Below are 21,578 nucleotides of genomic sequence, written 5' to 3'. Positions count from 1 at the left end.
TCGCGCCACTCGTTAGTAAGCCGCCTCACTTGTTGCATAGAGAGGGCCTCACCTGTCACTCCCTTCCCCTAGTCCTGTCTTACAGTCACCGAGAGGCCAACGCTCCTGCCACTACAACAAGTGGCCTCATTATCCCCTCGCGCCAACTCATAGGTAGAGCCTCTCAAGCCGCTTGGCAAATTAGCAGGGCCTCATCTGTCACCATGCAAGTATAATTTTTCGCCGTACGGCCTAGCTAGCTTGCCAGCACGATCCTGTGTTTCCCCAAGCTAATCAACTGTTTTATTTTAGTATGTCTCTGGATGGGTTAGAAAACTTCTCCCTGCCTGGCACCCCTGCTAGATCCGTCACTGCTACCCCGGGAGACGATCTAGCCAGTCCGGCATCCATCAGATCCTGGACAATTCCGCGCATTATGGCGGAGTTGAGGAAACGGCATGTTCCCTTCCCCGCCACGGCAAGGAAAGCGGAGCTGTTCCGGCTGCTGCGCGCATCAACCGATAACAGAGATGCAGGGGAAGGACCTAGCCAGTCCAGCGCCGGGGACATCCATGCCATGCTGGCCTCTCTGATGACATCCATGTCTACAGTCAACGCCAGGTTGGAGAGGCTAGAATCGGTCACCACGACCCTTTCCTTGGCAGGTCCGCCACCAGCGGCGTCACCGTCACCGGCCGGATTACCGGGGATCACGCCGGCCGTTAGCCTGCCGGCGCACATGATACCAGAGCACTTGAAAAGGGATATCCTGGAAGGTAAGGATGTAAACTTGGCCTCCCTTCTGATTGCCTCCCAGGATGTGGTCGAGAACACAACTTATGCCTATGACGAGGGTTCAGTTGTGGTCAAGTCCAGGGATGCCCATCTCAATAGGAAGTTGACCATTCCCGAATTCGTTTTGGCTTTCGGTATCTATAGAGAGGTCATCTGTGCGGTCTACCCCAACAGAAGGGAGGAATTCGACCTCTACATGCACAAACTGGTGGACTTGGGCAACAAATACGGAGGGTCAGCGTTCTATGACTATCCCAGGTCTTTATCGGCGAAAGTGGCGGGGGCTTTCTCCCAGTATGGAGTCCGCGCCAACTGGGCGAGGATCGACGCGGTCATATTCTGTCGCCACTTTGCAGGCCTTAGGACCCCAGCCTGTGCACACTGCTCCTCCACGGCCCACACCACCAATTTCTGCCCGAACACGTCGGACAGACAGGCCCTCTCACAGGCAGCCGGTCCCTCCGGGTCTCGGAAAAGGTCAGCCCGGGACAAGCTGGGTCGGCCGATCAAGTTTCTGGGCAAATCCCAGATTTGCAATAATTTCAATGAGGGGTCCTGCAATTATAGCAGGTGCAAGTTGTTACATATATGTACCAAATGTTTCCGGGCGCATGCCAAGTCCATGTGCCCAAATAAAATGTTTGCAAAACCGTATCTAACAACCATCAACATGCCAGTTTTTACCGCGTTCATGTCACAACACCCATCCAGGCATCTCTCAGATTTCCTCGTTTCAGGGTTGACAGAAGGCTTCCACACGGGCATCCTGTATATGCCAACTGGCACCCTGGAATGTCCCAATCTTTTATCCGCTCTACACAACCCCACCGCCATTGACGCCCTCATAGCCCAAGAAGTAACGGAGGGCTTTGTGCTAGGTCCTTTCAAAACCCCCCCATTTGCCACATGGCGCACCAACCCCATTGGCATCGTCACTGGAAAATCTTCCCTGAAGCAAAGGCTCATCATCGACCTATCGGCGCCTCACGGTTCAGGCAACCCCAGTCTCAACTCCCTCATTCCCTCGGAGGAATTCTCTCTGCAATACACCACCATAGATCACGCCATCACAGCCATCATACAAGCAGGGGTGGGGGCATGGCTCAGCAAAACCGACATCGCCAACGCCTTCAAATTGCTACTGATTCACCCTACACTGTGGCACCTGCACGGCATCAAGTGGTCCGGGGACTATTATTTTTTCTCCCGGTTGACTTTCGGTTCCAAAAGTAGCCCGGCCATCTTCGACATATTTGCAGAAGCATTATGCTGGTTGCTTTTGAATGTAGCAAGGTGCTCGTTGGTATTACATTACCTTGATGATTTCCTATTGGTGGAGGAAAACACTCCCCCCCCCTCCAGCCTCAGAGCCACCATCGAGCTGTTCAAGGAACTGGGGGTACCCCTCTCCACCAAGAAGACAGAGGGGCCGGACACGATCATCACCTTCCTGGGTATCCAGTTGGATTCAGCCTCAATGCAAGCCAGTTTGCCATCCGGGAAGATCCAGGATATTCTCGCCCACATAGACGGCTATCTTCAACTCGGCACCTGCAACCGCAAAGAACTACAGTCCCTGCTGGGCTCCCTGAACTTTGCCATGCGCATCATACCCCAGGGTCGCTCATTTATATCATGGCTTCTGCACCTCTTCCCCTTGTTCCTACACGACTCGCACAGATTGTCCCTGGATGCCCACGCTGCGGCGGATCTGAGCATGTGGAGGAGATTTCTGTCCACCTGGAATGGCAGGAGCTTGTTTCTCCCTCAGCTGTCGGACTCTTCCCCCTCTATCTGGTCAGATGCGGCATCTACCACAGGCTTTGCGGCCATATTTGGGAACGATTGGCTGTGGGGCAGCTGGCCTCCTGCGGTCCAGGGTCTGGAAGGATTCTCCACTACCTCAGCGCTTTTTGAGATCTATCCCATCGTAGCGGCGGCCGTGGCGTGGGGTCATTTATGGGCGAACATGTCGATCCGGTGCTACTCAGACAACCAAGCAACCTGCCAGATCATCAACAAAGGTCGTTCTAAATCCCTCACAATCATGAGGTTTATGCGAAGACTTACTTGGCTGGCCGCCTGCAATAATTTCTTCTTGCATTGTTTCCATGTACCGAGGGTGTGCAATTCGGCAGCTGACAATTTGTCTCGCTTCAAATTTCAGGCATTTCATCAGGCTCTCCCATCAGCATCACCCACGGCCTCCAGCACCCCATCATTTCAACAACTCATTCTGGACTAGAGGTCATCATGCGGCATAGCCAGTCTTTGTCCCACTTAGCGCTGTCAGACAATACACATAGAACATACAACAGAGCATTCGCACTATTCAACAGGTTCCTGTTGGAACACAACATCACGCACCCTTTCGTCATGACGTCTCTTTTGGGGTTTGCTTCTTTCTGCCACCTCAAACTCAAAATGTCATACAACACCATCAAACTATATCTTACTGGCATTCAACATCATATGCTAATCATGCATTACAACAACATCAGCTTCATGGCCTCACACCAAATCAAAACAATACTCAGAGGCATCCAGAAGACGGAACCCGCACGTCCAGCCCAGAGGCTGCCCATCAACAGTCATGTCTTCAAAGCATTATCAGACTTGCTGGACGCCACGCCTTTTGATACAGATACCAACTCCGTCATCAAAACTGCAATTTACTTAGCCTTCTACGGGTTCCTGAGACCCGGTGAATTCACTACAACCTCCACGACCCAAACCTCACCTTGTCTTCTTGTCTCCCATTTGACGAAACACCTGGATCATTACATCCTGACCATACCTCACTCCAAGAGTAGTCAGCATTCACCCGTCAACATTTCATATTACCCCACGCACAACAAATGGTGTCCAGTAAGGGTTCTGGACACCTACAGTCAGCTTCACAAGTTTCTACCCTCTCAACCGCTACTTCAACTTCATGGGTCGGTACTCACCACCACCACCTTCATGATCCATGTCAGGTCATTTCTCACCCAACTGGGCCTCAACGCAGCCAACTACTCAGGGCACTCCTTTCGCATCGGAGCTGCATCCACGGCCTCCAGTGCCAACATCCCTACTCATGTCATCAAGAAATTGGGGCGCTGGAAGTCATCCGCTTACGCACGATACATTCCCAATCCAGCGCAAGAGTTGAGAGTGGCTTTCCAAAGCATGTCGGGTTGAGCTATTCATGTATTAATTGGCTACAATAAACTGGTTTATTTCGATTTTTGCCCTCTTCTTTCTTAGGCCTACCTCATCCTCGGTTTCGGCACACCACAACCGACTGCATTTCTTTCCCTGCATCCCAGGGCTCTTCACTGTACTACCGTAAGCACCTAACACAAGTATTAAGGCATTTGCCTGGATTTGTGGGAGGGGCTGAGGTCCGCCTCCAGCCTATTTAGGGAACCCCCCTTACCTGGCTCCTGCACCGTCTGAGGTCTGAGCTTTGTCCCTCCCACCACTCCACTCATTTACAACTCATTTCTTCTATGTCTTTTCCTTGGTTGGGCCCTCTTCTTTCTTAGGCCTACCTCATCATCGGTTTCGGCACACCACAACCGACTGCATTTCTTTCCCTGCATCCCAGGGCTCTTCACTGTACTACCGTAAGCACCTAACACAAATATATATATATATATATATATATATTTTTTTTTTTATATATATAAAGCTAGATAGATAGATAGATAGATAGATAGATAGATAGATATATAGATATATGGGAACAAATCAATGGGAAAACAAGCAAATGCTTGTTAGCTGATTGCATCTTTTAGGCAATGTCTAATAATACCTGAAAGAGAAAGGACTGCAAACAGCTGTAATGAAGTATGAAGTATGGGGGGGGGGGAGGGGGGCCAGTGTCATAGCAGAGCAATATAGAAACCGTCCTGTCTCCTGCTCTACCCTTCTACTGCCCCCAAACCTGCTAGTTGCTCTCCTGCCCTCGGTTCTCACCCAGCTGCTCTCCTGCCCTCCTTCACACACTCCTGTCCTCTGTCTACATATCACTTATCACTAAGGCTACTTTCACACTTGCGGCAGTGTGATCCGGCAGGCAGTTCCGTCGTCGGAACTGCCCGCCGGATCCTCCGATCTGCCGCTGACTGAAAGCATTTATGAGACGGATCCGGGTGCGGATCCGTCTCACAAATGCATTGCAAGGACGGATCCGTCTCTCCGCTTGTCATGCAGACCGACGGATCCGTCTTGTACATTTTTTCACATTTTTACCGATCTGCGCATGCCGGAACAACGGATCCGGAATTCCGGTATTCTGAATGCCGGCGCTAATTCATTCCTATGGGAAAAAATGCCGGATCCGGCGTTCAGGCAAGTCTTCCGTTTTTTCCGCCGGAGAGAAAACCGTAGCATGCTGCGGTTTTCTCTTTTGCCTGATCAGTCAAAACGACTGAACTGAAGACATCCTGATGCAAACTGAACGGATTACTCTCCATTCAGAATGCATGGGGATAAAACTGATCAGTTCTTTTCCGGTATAGAGCCCCTGTGACGGAACTCTATGCCGGAAAAGAAAAACGCAAGTGTGAAAGTAGCCTTATACAGCATTATTTCATACAACGGCATCCAGTAAAAAAACATATACAATGCAGTATACATTCATTTACAACAGGAGCATATGGATTTTGGATGCATCTATAAGGCCTCCGTCAGATGCATCCATTTAAAGGGAATCTGTCACCAAAATCTTGGACTTTTATATGCAGTAATATATGAATAATACTATATATAAGGAGTCCAGATAGCTATTTTTTATTTCCGTAATGTCCCCATTCCCCTGCTGTCAGCACTTAGAGCTGCACTGAAATACATTCTCAGGACTGCCGTGTAAACACACAGGAGTCCTCTCCATTATGTTAGCACAGCAGTCCTGACTGTGTATTTCAGTGCAGCTTTGAGTGCAGACAGCGGGGGAACGAGGGGCAATAGAAAAATGAAAAACAGAGATCTGGGCTCCTCTTCTGTAGTATTACTCATGTATTACTGTAGATCACAGCCCAAAATCATGGTGACAGATTACCTTTAATGCACACATTAAACAGAGGTGATAAATGTGATCTGAAGCAATCAATAATACCCCTTTTCCTTCCCTGGAGCTACAGTAACTTTACAGTAACCCTTTGCAGAATAACCTTTTAAACAGAGCATTCTAGTCCTAATCTCTAATTAAATCCTGTATTGATATACTGGAGGTTTTAACTTATTTGTGCCTCTTTGGCATAGTTGTCTCCTCCTAGAACTGTGGAACCTCCCAAGCACCTCTGGTTGGAAAGCTATGGGGTCTTCCACGGGGATAACATACAGTATGTGTTGGTGGTCTGTTCCACTCCTTTAAACAACTTAAAGAAAATCTTTTCCTCACTAATGATTTTCACGTGTCATATTTGCAGCTTCGGCATGCCTTCCAACAGGGCTGGCCTTAGGTGTTCAGGCGCACTGTGCGAGCTAATCTTGTGGCGCCCCCCCTCCCCCTGGTTTTCCTAAACATACTCAAAGAGGAAAACAATCTTTGTAACAAGTACAATCATACCCAGTGTCACCCATAGCCAGTCTCATGCCCCCTTAATCATACCCTGTCACCTTTGCCCAGTCCCCTGCCCCCCTTAATCATACCCAGTGTCACCAAGAGCCAGTCCCCTGCCCCCCTTAATCATACCCTGTCACCTTTACCCAGTCCCCTGCCCCCCTTAATCATACCCAGTGTCAACCACAGCCAGTCCCCTGCCCCTTAAAGGGGTTGTCCGAGTTATTTTTTTGTTCTTTCTATGTTCCTAACTGGACAAATGTAACAGCTTTCCAATTCACTCACTTTATCTCAAGTGGCTAGTTTCTCAGATTTCACTGAGGGTCACATGACCTGTGATGTCAGCTTCTCTCCCTGCTCTGATAAAGGTTTTACAAGCCTAGAGATGTCACTGTGCTGGCCACGCCCCCTTCACTGCCGGCTGTGTGCTCTATCCTAGGAATCTTAACCCCGTCAGCTGCACAGACTCAGGGCTGAAAGCAGTGAGGAGACAAATGCTGGGCACAGGAGCTGAAAGAGAAGTTCTGCAAAGCATTACAAGTAGGGGGAAGATCCTGTGTGTATTAGCAGTGTCATTATATAAGTGGAACTTGTAGTTCTACACATACAACATGCTGCAGAGTCTCCCAGCAGGCAGACATGTCACTCAGGGCAGCTCTTGTATCCACTCCCTTAGCAGTGTCATTATACAGCTGGGACTTGTAGTTCTACACATACAACATGCTGCAGAGTCTCCCAGCAGGCAGACATGTCACTCAGGGCAGCTCTTGTATCCACTCCCTTAGCAGTGTCATTATACAGCTGGGACTTGTAGTCCTACACATACAACAAGCTGCTGATTCTCCTAGCAGGCAGACATGTCACTCAGGGCAGCACTTGTATCCACTCCCTTAGCAGTGTCATTATACAGCTGGGACTTGTAGTCCTACACATACAACATGCTGCAGAGTCTCCCAGCACTCAGGGCAGCTCTTGTATTCACTCCCTTAGCAGTGTCATTATACAGCTGGGACTTGTAGTCCTACACATACAACAAGCTGCAGAGTCTCCCAACAGGCAGACATGTCACTCAGGGCAGCACTTGTATTCACTCCCTTAGCAGTGTCATTATACAGCTGGGACTTGTAGTCCTACACATACAACAAGCTGCTGAGTCTCCCAGCAGGCAGACATGTCACTCAGGGCAGCTCTTGTATCCACTCTCTTAGCAGTGTCATTATACAGCTGGGACTTGTAGTTCTACACATACAACATGCTGCAGAGTCTCCCAGCAGGCAGACATGTCACTCAGGGCAGCTCTTGTATTCACTCCCTTAGCAGTGTCATTATACAGCTGGGACTTGTAGTTCTACACATACAACATGCTGCTGATTCTCCCAGCAGGCAGACATGTCACTCAGAGCAGCTCTTGTATCCACTCCCTTAGCAGTGTCATTATACAGCTGGGACTTGTAGTCCTACACATACAACATGCTGCAGAGTCTCCCAGCAGGCAGACATGTCACTCAGGGCAGCTCTTGTATCCACTCCCTTAGCAGTTTCATTGTACAGCTGGGACTTGTAGTCCTACACATACAACATGCTGCAGAGTCTCCCAGCATTTAGGGCAGCTCTTGTATCCACTCCCTTAGCAGTGTCATTATACAGCTGGGACTTGTAGTCCTACACATACAACAAGCTGCTGAGTCTCCCAGCAGGCAGACATGTCACTCAGGGCAGCACTTGTATTCACTCCCTTAGCAGTTTCATTGAACAGCTGGGACTTGTAGTCCTACACATACAACATGCTGCAGAGTCTCCCAGCAGGCAGACATGTCACTCAGGGCAGCTCTTGTATTCACTCCCTTAGCAGTGTCATTATACAGCTGGGACTTGTAGTCCTACACATACAACATGCTGCAGAGTCTCCCAGCAGGCAGACATATCACTCAGGGCAGCTCTTGTATCCACTCCCTTAGCAGTTTCATTGTACAGCTGGGACTTGTAGTCCTACACATACAACATGCTGCAGAGTCTCCCAGCACTCAGGGCAGCTCTTGTATCCACTCCCTTAGCAGTGTCATTATACAGCTGGGACTTGTAGTCCTACACATACAGCATGCTGCAGAGTCTCCCAGCAGGCAGACATGTCACTCAGGGCAGCTCTTGTATTCACTCCCTTAGCAGTGTCATTATACAGCTGGGACTTGTAGTTCTACACATACAACATGCTGCTGATTCTCCCAGCAGGCAGACATGTCACTCAGAGCAGCTCTTGTATCCACTCCCTTAGCAGTGTCATTATACAGCTGGGACTTGTAGTCCTACACATACAACATGCTGCAGAGTCTCCCAGCAGGCAGACATGTCACTCAGGGCAGCTCTTGTATCCACTCCCTTAGCAGTTTTATTGTACAGCTGGGACTTGTAGTCCTACACATACAACATGCTGCAGAGTCTCCCAGCACTCAGGGCAGCTCTTGTATCCACTCCCTTAGCAGTGTCATTATACAGCTGGGACTTGTAGTCCTACACATACAACAAGCTGCAGAGTCTCCCAGCAGGCAGACATGTCACTCAGGGCAGCTCTTGTATCCACTCCCTTAGCAGTGCAGGGGGAGGGGCAGAGATTGTTTTTATTGCATGTAAACAAAGGGCCAGAAAAGAACCAGGGAAATGAGGAAATATATATATATATATATATATATATATATTTATATTTATTTTTTTTGCATAAAATTTGCTTAGCTCAGTTATATATCAGATATTCAGTGCTATATTTTTTTTTTCATAACTCGGATAACCCCTTTAATAATACCCAGTGTCACCCTTATCCAGTCCCCTGCCCCCTTAATCATAACCAGTGTCTGTCACCCTTATCCAGTCCCCTGCCCCCCTTAATTAGACCCTGCCCCCATTTAATGAAAGATATTTGGTAAAAAAATAAAAAAATAATCAATAAGAACAGGTACTCACTATTTGAAGTCTTCTGCTCCCTCCCTGTCTGCAGAGCACCGGCCGCTGCCCTCACACCTTGAGCGGATCCTTCCGCGGCTCTCTGTGAAGGCGCAGCACTTGGACGCTGCGCCTGCGCCCCTAAGCTCCTCCTCCACCTGCCGGAACCTGGTGTCCACACACACTGCCCGTCCAAAAAATCGCCACCAAAAATATTTTGTTGGACTGCCTTTAGCTTTGATTACGGCACGCATTCACTGTGGCATTGTTTCAATAAGCTTCTGCAATGTCACAAGATTTATTTCCATCCAGTGTTGCATAAATTTTTCACCAAGATCTTGAATTGATGATGGTAGAGTCTGACTTCTGCGCAAAGTCTTCTCCAGCACATCCCAAAGATTCTCAATGGGGTTAAGGTCTGGACTCTGTGGTGGAATATCGATGTGTGAAAATGATGTCTCATGCTCCCTAAACCACTCTTTCACCATTTGAGCCTGATGAATCCTGGCATTGTCATCTTGGAATATGCCCGTGCCATCAGGGAAGAAAAAATCCATTGATGGAATAACCTGGTCATTCAGTATGTTCAGGTAGTAGGCTGACCGCATTCTTGGAGCACATACTGTTGCTGAACCTAGACCTGACCAACTGCAGCAACCCCAGATCATAGCACTGCCCCCACAGACTTGTACAGTAGGCACTAGGCATGATGGGTGCATCACTTCATCTGCCTCTCTTCTTACCCTGATGCGCCCATCACTCTGGAACAGGGTAAATCTGGACTCATCAGACCACATGACCTTCTTCCATTGCTCCAGAGTCCAATCTTTATGCTCCCTAGAAAATCGAAGCCTTTTTTTTCTGGTTTGCCTCACTGATTAGTGGTTTTCTTACGACTACACAGCTGTTCAGTCCCAATCCCTTGAGTTCACTTTGCATTGTGCGTGTGGCAATGCTCTTACTTTCACTATTAAACATAGCCCTGAGTTCTACTGTTTTTCTTTAATTTGATTTCACCAAACGTTTAAGTGATCGCCGAATACAATGGGTCCCCACTAACCTTCCTGTTTTTAATAATGCGTTGGACAGTTCTTGACCCAATTTTAGTCGTTTCTGCAATCTCCTTAGATGTTTTCTCTGCTTGATGCATGCCAATGATTTGACCCGTCTCAAACAGACTAACATCTTTTCCATGACCACGAGAAGTGTCTTTCGACATGGTTGTTTAAGAAATGAGAAGCAACTTATTGCACCCGTTGGGGTTAAATAACTTATTAACACAAATCACTGCAGAAAATGCACCAAAATGATACGCAACTGACAATACTAGCTAATTCCTCAAGCCGATGTTAAAAGCTGAGAACTTTGCCAATATCCTCCAGTCAGGAACATATCGGAGCCCCTTATGCACCACGTCACGGTGTCTCAGCACGCATGGGGTCCTACCACTAAAACACCTGTGGTGTGTGAACAGGGTCTGAAAAATGCTAGAAATTAACTCACAGCCAGGCTCTCACATGCCTCCATAGTGGTATCACCAATGCACTGTGAGGTAGGATAAAGCTGTGAGCCGCACCCACAACAGACCATGTGACACAGAAGCCGCACCCACAACAGACCATGTGACACAGAAGCCGCACCCACAACAGACCATGTGACACAGAAGCTACCAGGTGCAAAAGAATGTTACCAAAAAAATGAAGTGGCACATTCCATATACATAAAGACAAAAACTCACTGAAAAAAGTGGCCTAAACGGGTGAAAATGCTTCAAACCCAGACACTGTAGCGCGTCTATAACCGGGGGAGCAATTCCTCTGCATGGGGTCCGCAGACAACAGCAATCCCCAGCAAAAAATGCGTACAATGGAGGATGCCGGTGCAGTATTGTCAGTCGCGTATCATTTTGGTGCATTTTCTGCAGTGATTTGTGTGTATATATATTTTTTCATCTGCACAATGTATCATTTTGTGTAAGATGTTCTTGTGGTGCATGTGGTCCGCACCGGCATCCTCCATTGTACGCATTTTTTGCTGGGGATTGCTGTTGTCTGCGGACCGCATGCGGAGGAATTGCTCACCCGGTTATAGACGCGCTACAGTGTCTGGGTTTGGAGCATTTCCACCCGTTTAGGCCACTTTTTTCAGTGAGTTTTTAAATAACTTATTGCCAGCTGAAAGATAATCGCCCATGCAGTAATTATCTAATAGGAGGCTCATAACTATTTGCTTAGTAAAATCCAGGTGGCGACTTTTTTTTGGGACAGGCAGTGTATATCATTGTGGGTAGAAAAAAGTCTAGTGCTCAGTGATTGGAAATACTGAATTAAAGTAATGATTTCACAACGATAGGTAGCAGAATGCATTTCCATAATCATGAATAGCAAGACACGCCAGTCTTTAACTGTCCTATTAAAAGATGTCTAGGAAAATCACAGCATAGGAATGCAGTTCTCATGATGTCAAATGGTTTACAATGTCTGCAGATATGATGTGGTTAATTATAAAATGCTCTTGTTATCTGTAATAAATTATAATCCTTCATACTGGAGCTGGAATTTAGATTGTGGGCAGGGCTGAGGATATAACAGATGCCTTGTACTACTCAGTGCAAGCCGACAATAAAGCCCTATGTGTCTGAGTCACCACAATAGCAGGATATTGTTGCTGAGGAAAAAGAAAAAAAAAGAAAGCTTTCATGACTGTACGACAAATAGATACAGTTCTAAATGTGTTCCAGAATGATGTAGAAAATGTGCACACAATCTATTTAAAACACAAAAATCTATATACAGGTGAAACTCGAAAAATGAGAATATTGTGCAAAGTTCATTTATTTCAGTAATGCAACTAAAAAGGTGAAACTAACATATGAGACTCATTACATGCAAAGCGAGATATTTCAAGCCTTTATTCGTTATAATTTGGATGATTATGACTTACAGCTTATGAAACCCCAAAGTCTCAATTTTGAGGTACCCTTTGCTCAGGGGATATGGACTAATTAGCTGACTAGAGTGTGACACAGCCTAGAATATTGAACCTTTTCACAAAATTCTAATTTTAAGATGCATTAAGGCAATTCCTTTTAATTTGCATTACTGAAATAAATGGACTTTTGCACAATATTCTATTTTTTCGAGTTTCACCTGTATATAAAGAAGGACGTATATATGTGTGCGTGTGTGTGTATGTATGTTCCGCGATCACTCAAAAGCACAACCATCGATTTCAACGAAACTTGCTATACACATCCAGGGCAGTTTCTAGGGAATTTTGCCAACAGGGCGAACAATACAAAGGCGCCCCCCCCCCCCCCCCTCCTCCCATTCACATTTAAGGTCTCCACAGATCTCAGTTTGATCACTTTCCTTTTCTTTTCAGTTTGTTTCCAGAAGCTCATGCGCACACATCTTCTGACAGGGGTGCGCAGCCCCCACGGCCACATAAAAAGACACCAGTATTAATAAATGGCTCAGGGTAGAGGAGGTCTGTTACCGATTTTGCATTAGGGACCAGGAAATTCAGCTGATACCTTTGACTTTGGCTTGTTGTTTCTGCAGTCCAAGCCGACCCTCTATAGCAAATAACCTCCCTATACACTGCGTGCAGAATTATTAGGCAAATGAGTATTTTGACCACATCATCCTCTTTATGCATGTTGTCTTACTCCAAGCTGTATAGGCTCGAAAGCCTACTACCAATTAAGCATATTAGGTGATGTGCATCTCTGTAATGAGAAGAGGTGTGGTCTAATGACATCAACACCCTATATTAGGTGTGCATAATTATTAGGCAACTTCCTTTCCTTTGGCAAAATGGGTCAAAAGAAGGACTTGACAGGCTCAGAAAAGTCAAAAATAGTGAGATATCTTGCAGAGGGATGCAGCACTCTTAAAATTGCAAAGCTTCTGAAGCGTGATCATCGAACAATCAAGCGTTTCATTCAAAATAGTCAACAGGGTCGCAAGAAGCGTGTGGAAAAACCAAGGCGCAAAATAACTGCCCATGAACTGAGAAAAGTCAAGCGTGCAGCTGCCAAGATGCCACTTGCCACCAGTTTGGCCATATTTCAGAGCTGCAACATCACTGGAGTGCCCAAAAGCACAAGGTGTGCAATACTCAGAGACATGGCCAAGGTAAGAAAGGCTGAAAGACGACCACCACTGAACAAGACACACAAGCTGAAACGTCAAGACTGGGCCAAGAAATATCTCAAGACTGATTTTTCTAAGGTTTTATGGACTGATGAAATGAGAGTGAGTCTTGATGGGCCAGATGGATGGGCCCGTGGCTGGATTGGTAAAGGGCAGAGAGCTCCAGTCCGACTCAGACGCCAGCAAGGTGGAGGTTGGAGTACTGGTTTGGGCTGGTATCATCAAAGATGAGCTTGTGGGGCCTTTTCGGGTTGAGGATGGAGTCAAGCTCAACTCCCAGTCCTACTGCCAGTTTCTGGAAGACACCTTCTTCAAGCAGTGGTACAGGAAGAAGTCTGCATCCTTCAAGAAAAACATGATTTTCATGCAGGACAATGCTCCATCACACGCGTCCAAGTACTCCACAGTGTGGCTGGCAAGAATGGGTATAAAAGAAGAAAATCTAATGACATGGCCTCCTTGTTCACCTGATCTGAACCCCATTGAGAACCTGTAGTCCATCATCAAATGTGAGATTTACAAGGAGGGAAAACAGTACACCTCTCTGAACAGTGTCTGGGAGGCTGTGGTTGCTGCTGCACGCAATGTTGATGGTGAACAGATCAAAACACTGACAGAATCCATGGATGGCAGGCTTTTGAGTGTCCTTGCAAAGAAAGGTGGCTATATTGGTCACTGATTTGTTTTTGTTTTGTTTTTGAATGTCAGAAATGTATATTTGTGAATGTTGAGATGTTATATTGGTTTCACTGGTAAAAATAAATAATTGAAATGGGTATATATTTGTTTTTTGTTAAGTTGCCTAATAATTATGCACAGTAATAGTCACCTGCACACACAGATATCCCCCTAAAATAGCTAAAACTAAAAACAAACTAAAAACTACTTCCAAAAATATTCAGCTTTGATATTAATGAGTTTTTTGGGTTCATTGAGAACATGGTTGTTGTTCAATAATAAAATTAATCCTCAAAAATACAACTTGCCTAATATTTCTGCACTCCCTGTATAGTTGCCCCTTTTAACACTGCTACACTGTAGTGTCCACCAATACTATGCCCAGTGCTGCCCCATGTGCCTACATTAGTTTACTTTAAAACTGCTGAGAACATGATAACATAATAAAAGTAGTAAAACTTTTTTGATCCCACCACTCACTTCTCAATCACTGGCTGCAGTGGTCTCATGTCTCAGTGGAGGGGGACGAAGAAGTACATAGACCAGCGAAGACACGGGAAGTAGTGGAAGGAGTGCGGAAGGGATCAGAGATGTATCACTACTTTTATTATCACATTCAAATTAGTTTTAGAAAAAGAATTTTACATGGTTGCATAAACCCTTCTTAACACAGAGCCCACATAAGATCCCAAAATTAATGATGCAGACCTCCAGACAAGATCTCAAAATTTATCCAGAATCCAGATCAGCCCCCAAATTCATACAGACCCCAAGTCAGCCCCAAATCCATTCAGAGCCCAGAACAACCCCCAAATTTACACAGATCCGCCCACAAATTTATACAGGCCTAAAATTTATTCAGACCCCTGTCGCCCCCTATAACCTCCACCTCAATCCTTAGTACATTAAATGCAGCCAATATATATATGGTGTATACTCCCCTCTCTGCTTCTCCTCCAGATGCCATCGCTCTTGGTTTAGCGCTGTGTCCTGGCATCAGTGCTGCACTATGTCCTGACATCACACAATGCCAGGTTATAGTGTGCTCCTATGTGCAATACGTTCTGGAGCTGTGCGCTGCCAAGACATAGTGCAGCTCTAGTGCCACCACAGCATCTCGCTTCATACACTGAGCACCTCCATCCTCCACAGCATCTCCCCTTATACACTGAACAGCCCCATCCTTCACAGCATCTCCCCTCATACACTGAGCACCCCATCCTCCACAGTATCTCCCCTCATACACTGAGCCCCCCATCCTCCACAGCATCTCCCCTCATACACTGAGCACCTCCATCCTCCACAGCATCTCCCCTCATACACTGAGCACCTCCATCCTCCACAGCATCTCCCCTCATACACTGAACACCCCCATCCTCCACAGCATCTACCCTCATACACTGAGCACCTCCATCCTCCACAGCATCTCCCCTCATACACTGAACACCCCATCCTCCACAGGATCTCCCCTCATACACTGAACACCCCCATCCTCCACAGGATCTCCCCTCATACATTGAGCACCCCATCCTCCACAGCATCTCCCCTCATACACTGAGCATCTCCATCCTCCACAGCATCTCCCCTCATACACTGAACACCCCCATCCTCCAGTATCTCTCCTCATACACTGAGCACCCCCATCCTCCACAGCATCTCCCCTTATACACTGAACACCCCCATCCTCCACAGTATCTCCCCCCATACACTGAGCACTCCCATCCTCCACAGCATCTCCCCTCATACACTGAACACCCTCATCCTCCACAGTATCTCCCCTCATACACTGAACACCCCCATCCTCCACAGCATCTCCCCTCATGTACTGAGCACCCCCCCAGCATCTCACCTCATGTACTGAGCACCTCCCCCCAGCATCTTCCCTCATGTACTAAGCACCCCCCGCATCTACCCTCCAGTACTGAGCACCCTCCCAGCATCTCCCCTCATGTACTGAGCACCCCCCCAGCATCTCCCCTCATGTACTGAGCAGGGCCGGCGCCACCTAGGCGCCGCCTAGGGCGCAATTTAGCAGGGGGTGCCGGCCTGGTGCGGTTTAAAAAAAAAGCGTTGGTTAAGTGGCGGCCGAGCCGGTCCTGACGCAAGTTTTTTTTTAAAGTACGGCGGCAGGCCCTCCCCCGCATCGGGCGGCTGCCGCACTGCCCGGGCTGGTGCGTCTATGATTGTGCACCGCCCAGGCGCAGCCTGAAGAGAGGGACTGACAGGAGGGAAGCGCCTCTAATGTAGCGTGGCCGAGCTCTGTTCGGTCCGCGGTACAGGAGCTTTTGTTTCCTGTACCCTGCCGGACTGACAGGAAGTGTTCACTTAGTGTGCACTTCCTTTCAGTCTGGCCGGGTACAGGAAACAAATGCTCCTGTACCGCGGACCGAACAGAGCTCGGCCACGCTATACTAGAGGTGGGGGGGGGGGGAATGAGAGTGACAAGGGAGTGGGGGGGAATGAGAGTGACAAGGGAGTGGGGGGGAATGAGAGTGACAAGGGAGTGGGGGGGAATGAGAGTGACAAGGGAGTGGGGGGGAATGAGAGTGACAAGGGAGGGGGGGGAATGAGAGTGACAAGGGGGGAGAATGAGAGTGACAAGGGGGGGGAATGAGAGCGACAAAACAAAACAGCCAAACAAAATTCTATATTTATTGCCCTGACTCTGAGGTTTACAGAAACACCCGATATGTGGTCGTACACCACTCTATGGCCTCACGTCAGGGCGTAGAGGGAAAGGAACGCTGTGTGGTTTTTGGAAGGCAGATTTCGCTGGACTGGTTTATTTACACCATGTCCCATTTGAAGCCCCCTGATGCACCCCTAGAGTAGAAACTCTTAAAACGTGACCCCATTTTGGAAACTACGGGATAAGGTGGCAGTTTTTTTGGTACTATTTTAGGGTACATATGATTTTTGGTTGCTCTATATTACACTTTTTGTGAAGCAAAGTAACAAATAATCTCCATTTGCCATTGACTCTTGTGGAACACTTAAAGGGTTAACAAAGTTTGTAAAATCAGTTTTGAATACCTTGAGGGGTGTAGTTTCTTAAATGGGGTCACTTTTTGGAGTTTCTACTCTAGGGATGCATCAGAGGGGATTCAAATGGGACATGGTGTCAAAAAACAAGTCCAGCAAAAACTGCCTTCCAAAATCCATATGGCATTCCTTTCCTTCTGCGCCCTGCTGTGTGCCCGTACAGAGGTTTACGACCACATATGGGGTGTTTCTGTAAACTAAAGAATCAGGGCAATAAATATTGAGTTTTGTTTGGCTGTTAACCCTTGCTTTGTTACGGGAAAAAAATGGATTAAAATGGAAAATTTGCCCAAAAATACCTGTTTTGGCACTGTTTTTATTTTATATTATTTACAACGTTCATCTGACAAATTAGATAATGTACTATTTTTATAGAGAAGGTTGTTATGGACGCAGGGATACCTAATGGGCACTTTGAGGTTTCTGATCCCTGCTGTCACGGACCGCAGGGATCAGAAACTTGCATAAGCGCTAAAAACCGCAGGTCTGAATTGACCTGCGGTTTGTAGCGATCGGCAATGCGGGGGGGGGGTCACAGGACCCCCCTAGGCATTGTCACAGGGTGCCTGCTGAATGATTTCAACAGGCACCCTGTTCCGATCACTGCCGGCTGTGCGGCAGTGATCAAAACTACACAGGACGTACCGGTACGCACGCCCTGGGTCCTTAAGGACTCGTGAAACAGGGCGTACCGGTATGCCCTAAGTCCCTAAGGGGTTAATATCCCTTGTGATGTCAGAGAATGTGCTTAATTTATGACGAGGCACAGGCCTCCTTATCCTTGACCAGTCCATGCGCCTAGATTGAAATCTACTCCAGCCCCTGGGTGGAATGGACTTCAATCATCATTTATGCAAGAATTTGCCCCCAACACTCCCCAACACCATCCCAGCCATTCACCAGTGTTATCCCATAAGTAATGTAAAAAATTTAAATCTGACATCCTATAGTACATGCCATCCTCTTTCTAACAAAGCCAGGACCAGCCCTGTACCTCACATGGATCCAGAGATCTCCCCATTCATTGCTCTGCTAGATTTATATCAAGCTGACAGCTCAGGGGGGGTGTCTTTTCTGCTGCAGCTCATGGGGTGTGTCCATGCTCTCCCTATCACAGCTCAGGAGGCAGATGAAGGATGAAACTGAGCATGTGCGACCTTCTCAGTGAGCAGGTCAAAGAAATAAGAAAAAAATCAAACAGCAGGTGGCACTGTAGTTATGCTAAATTTTTTATAACACGCAATTACAAAAGTATTCAGATCCAGGTGCTGGTTTGAAAACTGTAGAATATTTTTCGTGGGACAACCCCTTTAAGAGAAGTGGAAAAATCGCAGTGTGCTGCCAAAGTTAGGTGCACGGGCATTTGAAAAGTCACAAAACGTGATAATAAATTACTTGTCTTGTATCCTAATTGTATATAAACTTAATAACCCTGGAGAACCTTTGTCAATTTATTTTAAAATTTTCAGTAGGAATAAATTGATAATTTGGCACTACCACTCCCCTTGTCAATAGGGTGTAAACCTCAATATTAGGGCTCATGCACACAAACATATTTTTTGCCAGCATCAGATCCTCATTTTTTGCGGGTCGGATGTGCACTCATTCACTGTCTGCATCCGTTTCTCCGTTCTGTGGCACCTGCTAAAATATTGAACATGTCCTATTCTTGTCCGCATTACAGGCAAGGATAGGACTGTTCTATAGAGGGCACCGCAAAAACGGCTGTGGCTATGAGTCCTTAACTGAAATATATCAGTGTGCATAGAGACATGCTCCATACACAAAGCTGTTAATGTATTCCTATATTTCTGAGAGGAATGATAGAGGAACAGCAGTCAGGGTACTTTCACACTTGCGGCAAAGGATTCCGGCAATCCGAACGCAAACTGATCGCATTTGTCAGACGGATCCAGATGCGGATCCGTCTGACAAATGCATTGAAATACCGGATCCGTCTCTCTGGTGTCATCCGGAAAAACGGATCTGGTTTTAATTATTTTTGCACTTTTAAAGTTCTGCGCATGTGCAGACTAGAAAGCCAGATACGTTTTGCCAGAACACTTAATGTCGGATCCGACACTAATACACTTCAATGTAAATTAATGCAGGATCCGGAATTCCGGCAATTGTTCAGTATTTTTGGCCGGAGAGAAAACTGCAGCATGCTGCGATATTTACTCCGTCCAAACAACGTAAGAGGGAATGAACTTTAAGACATCCTGAACGGAATGCATTAGGATAAAACTGATCTGTTTTTCCCGGTATTGAGCTCCAGTGACGAAACTCAATACTGGAAAACAAAAACGCTATTGTGAAAGTACCCTTATACTAAGGGCTCTTTCACACTTGCGTTCTTTTCTTCCGGCATAGAGTTCCGTCGTCGGGGCTCTATGCCGGAAGAATCCTGATCAGGATTATCCTAATGCATTCTGAATGGAGAGAAATCCGTTCAGGATGCATCAGGATGTCTTCAGTTCCGGACCGGAACTTTTTTTGGCCGGAGAAAATACCGCAGCATGCTGCGCTTTTTGCTCCGGCCAAAAATCCTGAACACTTGCCGCAAGGCCGGATCCGAAATTAATGCCCATTGAAAGGCATTAATCCGGATCCGGCCTTAAGCTAAACGTCGTTTCGGCGCATTGCCGGATCCGACGTTTAGCTTTTTCTGAATGGTTACCATGGCTGCCAAGACGCTAAAGGGGAGCGGGGGAGCAGTATACCTACCGTCCGTGCGGCTCCCGGGGCGCTCCAGAGTGACGTCAGGGCGCCCCAAGCGCATGGATCATGTGATCGCATGGACACGTCATCCATGCGCATGGGGCGCTCTGACGTCATTCTGGAGCGCCCCGGGAGCCGCACGGACTGTAAGTATACTGCTCCCCCGCTCCCCACTACTACTATGGCAGCCAGGACTTTAATAGCATCCTGGGTGCCATAGTAACACTGAACGCATTTTGAAGACGGATCCGTCTTCAAATGCTTTCAGTTCACTTGCGTTTTTCCGGATCCGGCGTGTAATTCCGGCAAATGGAGTACACGCCGGATCCAGACAACGCAAGTGTGAAACCAGCCTTAGAAGGGCGCTCCAGGGTTATTTATTTACAAATTGGATACATTGTATCTGTAGAATGATAAACAATGAACAATGCTGGATACATTGTCATAAAGTTATTCACAGAGGTAGTATCATGCAATGCTGTCACTAATGGCCACTTGCTTCTCTGTCCACTTTGATCTCGCTGGACAGGTTTAGTACATAACCGACATTCTCTAATGACTACACAGCATTAGGTGGGTATGTGTATCTAGCTCTAACAGTATGTCATTAACCTCATTATCATTAGCTTATGGTGACTGTAGCTAAATACAAGATCAGGTCAGAAGACAGCAGACACCTGCTCCCACTGCAGACTTCCTGTGTGACATAGTCTCTCCCATTGCAGATCATTGGCTTTCAGTAATGACACAGCCCTGGGATAAACCAGTGCATGTCTAGAAGACCAGGCTATGGGAACCATGCATGCAAACGCCTTACCTTCATATAGCTGGGATCCTGCAAGGACTGGTCTTTCCCCAGCTGTCCAGACCGGTTAATAAAATAACCCTTGTGCCATAGCAGCTCATTACTAGAAGGGACTGCCTCCCTGGCAGTGTCAGCTGGGTGCTGCTGCCATTCCTTTGCTGAGGGAGGGGACTACAGTGATCAGCTGCTGCTTATGTGAGATCTGAGCATATCTGCCATACACAGTTATCTGCTGCATTATTCATATTTTCCTACTGTATATCAATTCATCCTAACATTACTTTAAGGTCAATGCCAGGTGTGCAGTAAACTTTATTATACTTCCTTGCACAATTTAGCACTTTGAATACAGCACAACATAGCACAAGGAAAGAATACACAGTGGTGCATACTAATACCTACAAAGAGGGAGAATAAATATGATAAATGCCTGTAACTGTGTGCAATAGATGTTAGTGTACGTTGTAGTATATTAGAATGTATATATGTGTCTACAAAGTATGTTATATAGTATTATTGCACTTGTCTGCAGTATATTATGTCAACTTTATTACGTCAGTGCAGGATGTAGAGCCCAAAATAGCACAAGGAAAGAATATAGAGTAGTACATACTAATACCTATAACGGGGATGGAAATACAGGATAAATGTCTGTACATGTGGGCAATATATATATAAGCTTGTGTACTTTGTAGTATATTAGGATAATACATGTGTCTACAAATCATATATTACTGAACTTGTATGCAGTATATTACATTGTAAATGATCTCTATGACTGTATAATGTATTATGCTGTATAATTTCTATATGTGTACATAGTATATTATGTTGTCACTAGTATATTATATGGGTGTCAGTATATGCAGAACGTTATTTTGTATACAATTTATATTAGGGTGTGCATGGTATATTA

At 46.6% G+C, this 21,578-nt stretch overlaps 1 protein-coding gene across 1 annotated transcript in view; it reads right to left on the bottom strand.

Moving 5' to 3' along the window:
* The window catches only part of ARHGEF37 (Rho guanine nucleotide exchange factor 37), a 117,341-nt gene extending 96,524 nt beyond the window's left edge, over positions 1-20,817 (bottom strand). Inside the window, exon 1 of the mRNA XM_040406546.1 lies at positions 20,675-20,817. The gene's annotated coding sequence lies outside the window, so the exon portion shown is untranslated. The remainder of the gene's footprint in view (positions 1-20,674) is intronic.
* Between the last annotated feature and the right edge of the window lie 761 nt (positions 20,818-21,578).

The sequence above is a fragment of the Bufo bufo genome, chromosome 1, assembly GCF_905171765.1.
Source record: "Bufo bufo chromosome 1, aBufBuf1.1, whole genome shotgun sequence".
NCBI classification, from domain to species: domain Eukaryota; kingdom Metazoa; phylum Chordata; class Amphibia; order Anura; family Bufonidae; genus Bufo; species Bufo bufo.
Note: the sequence above shows the minus strand (reverse complement) of the source record. Positions and strands in the feature narration are given on the sequence as shown.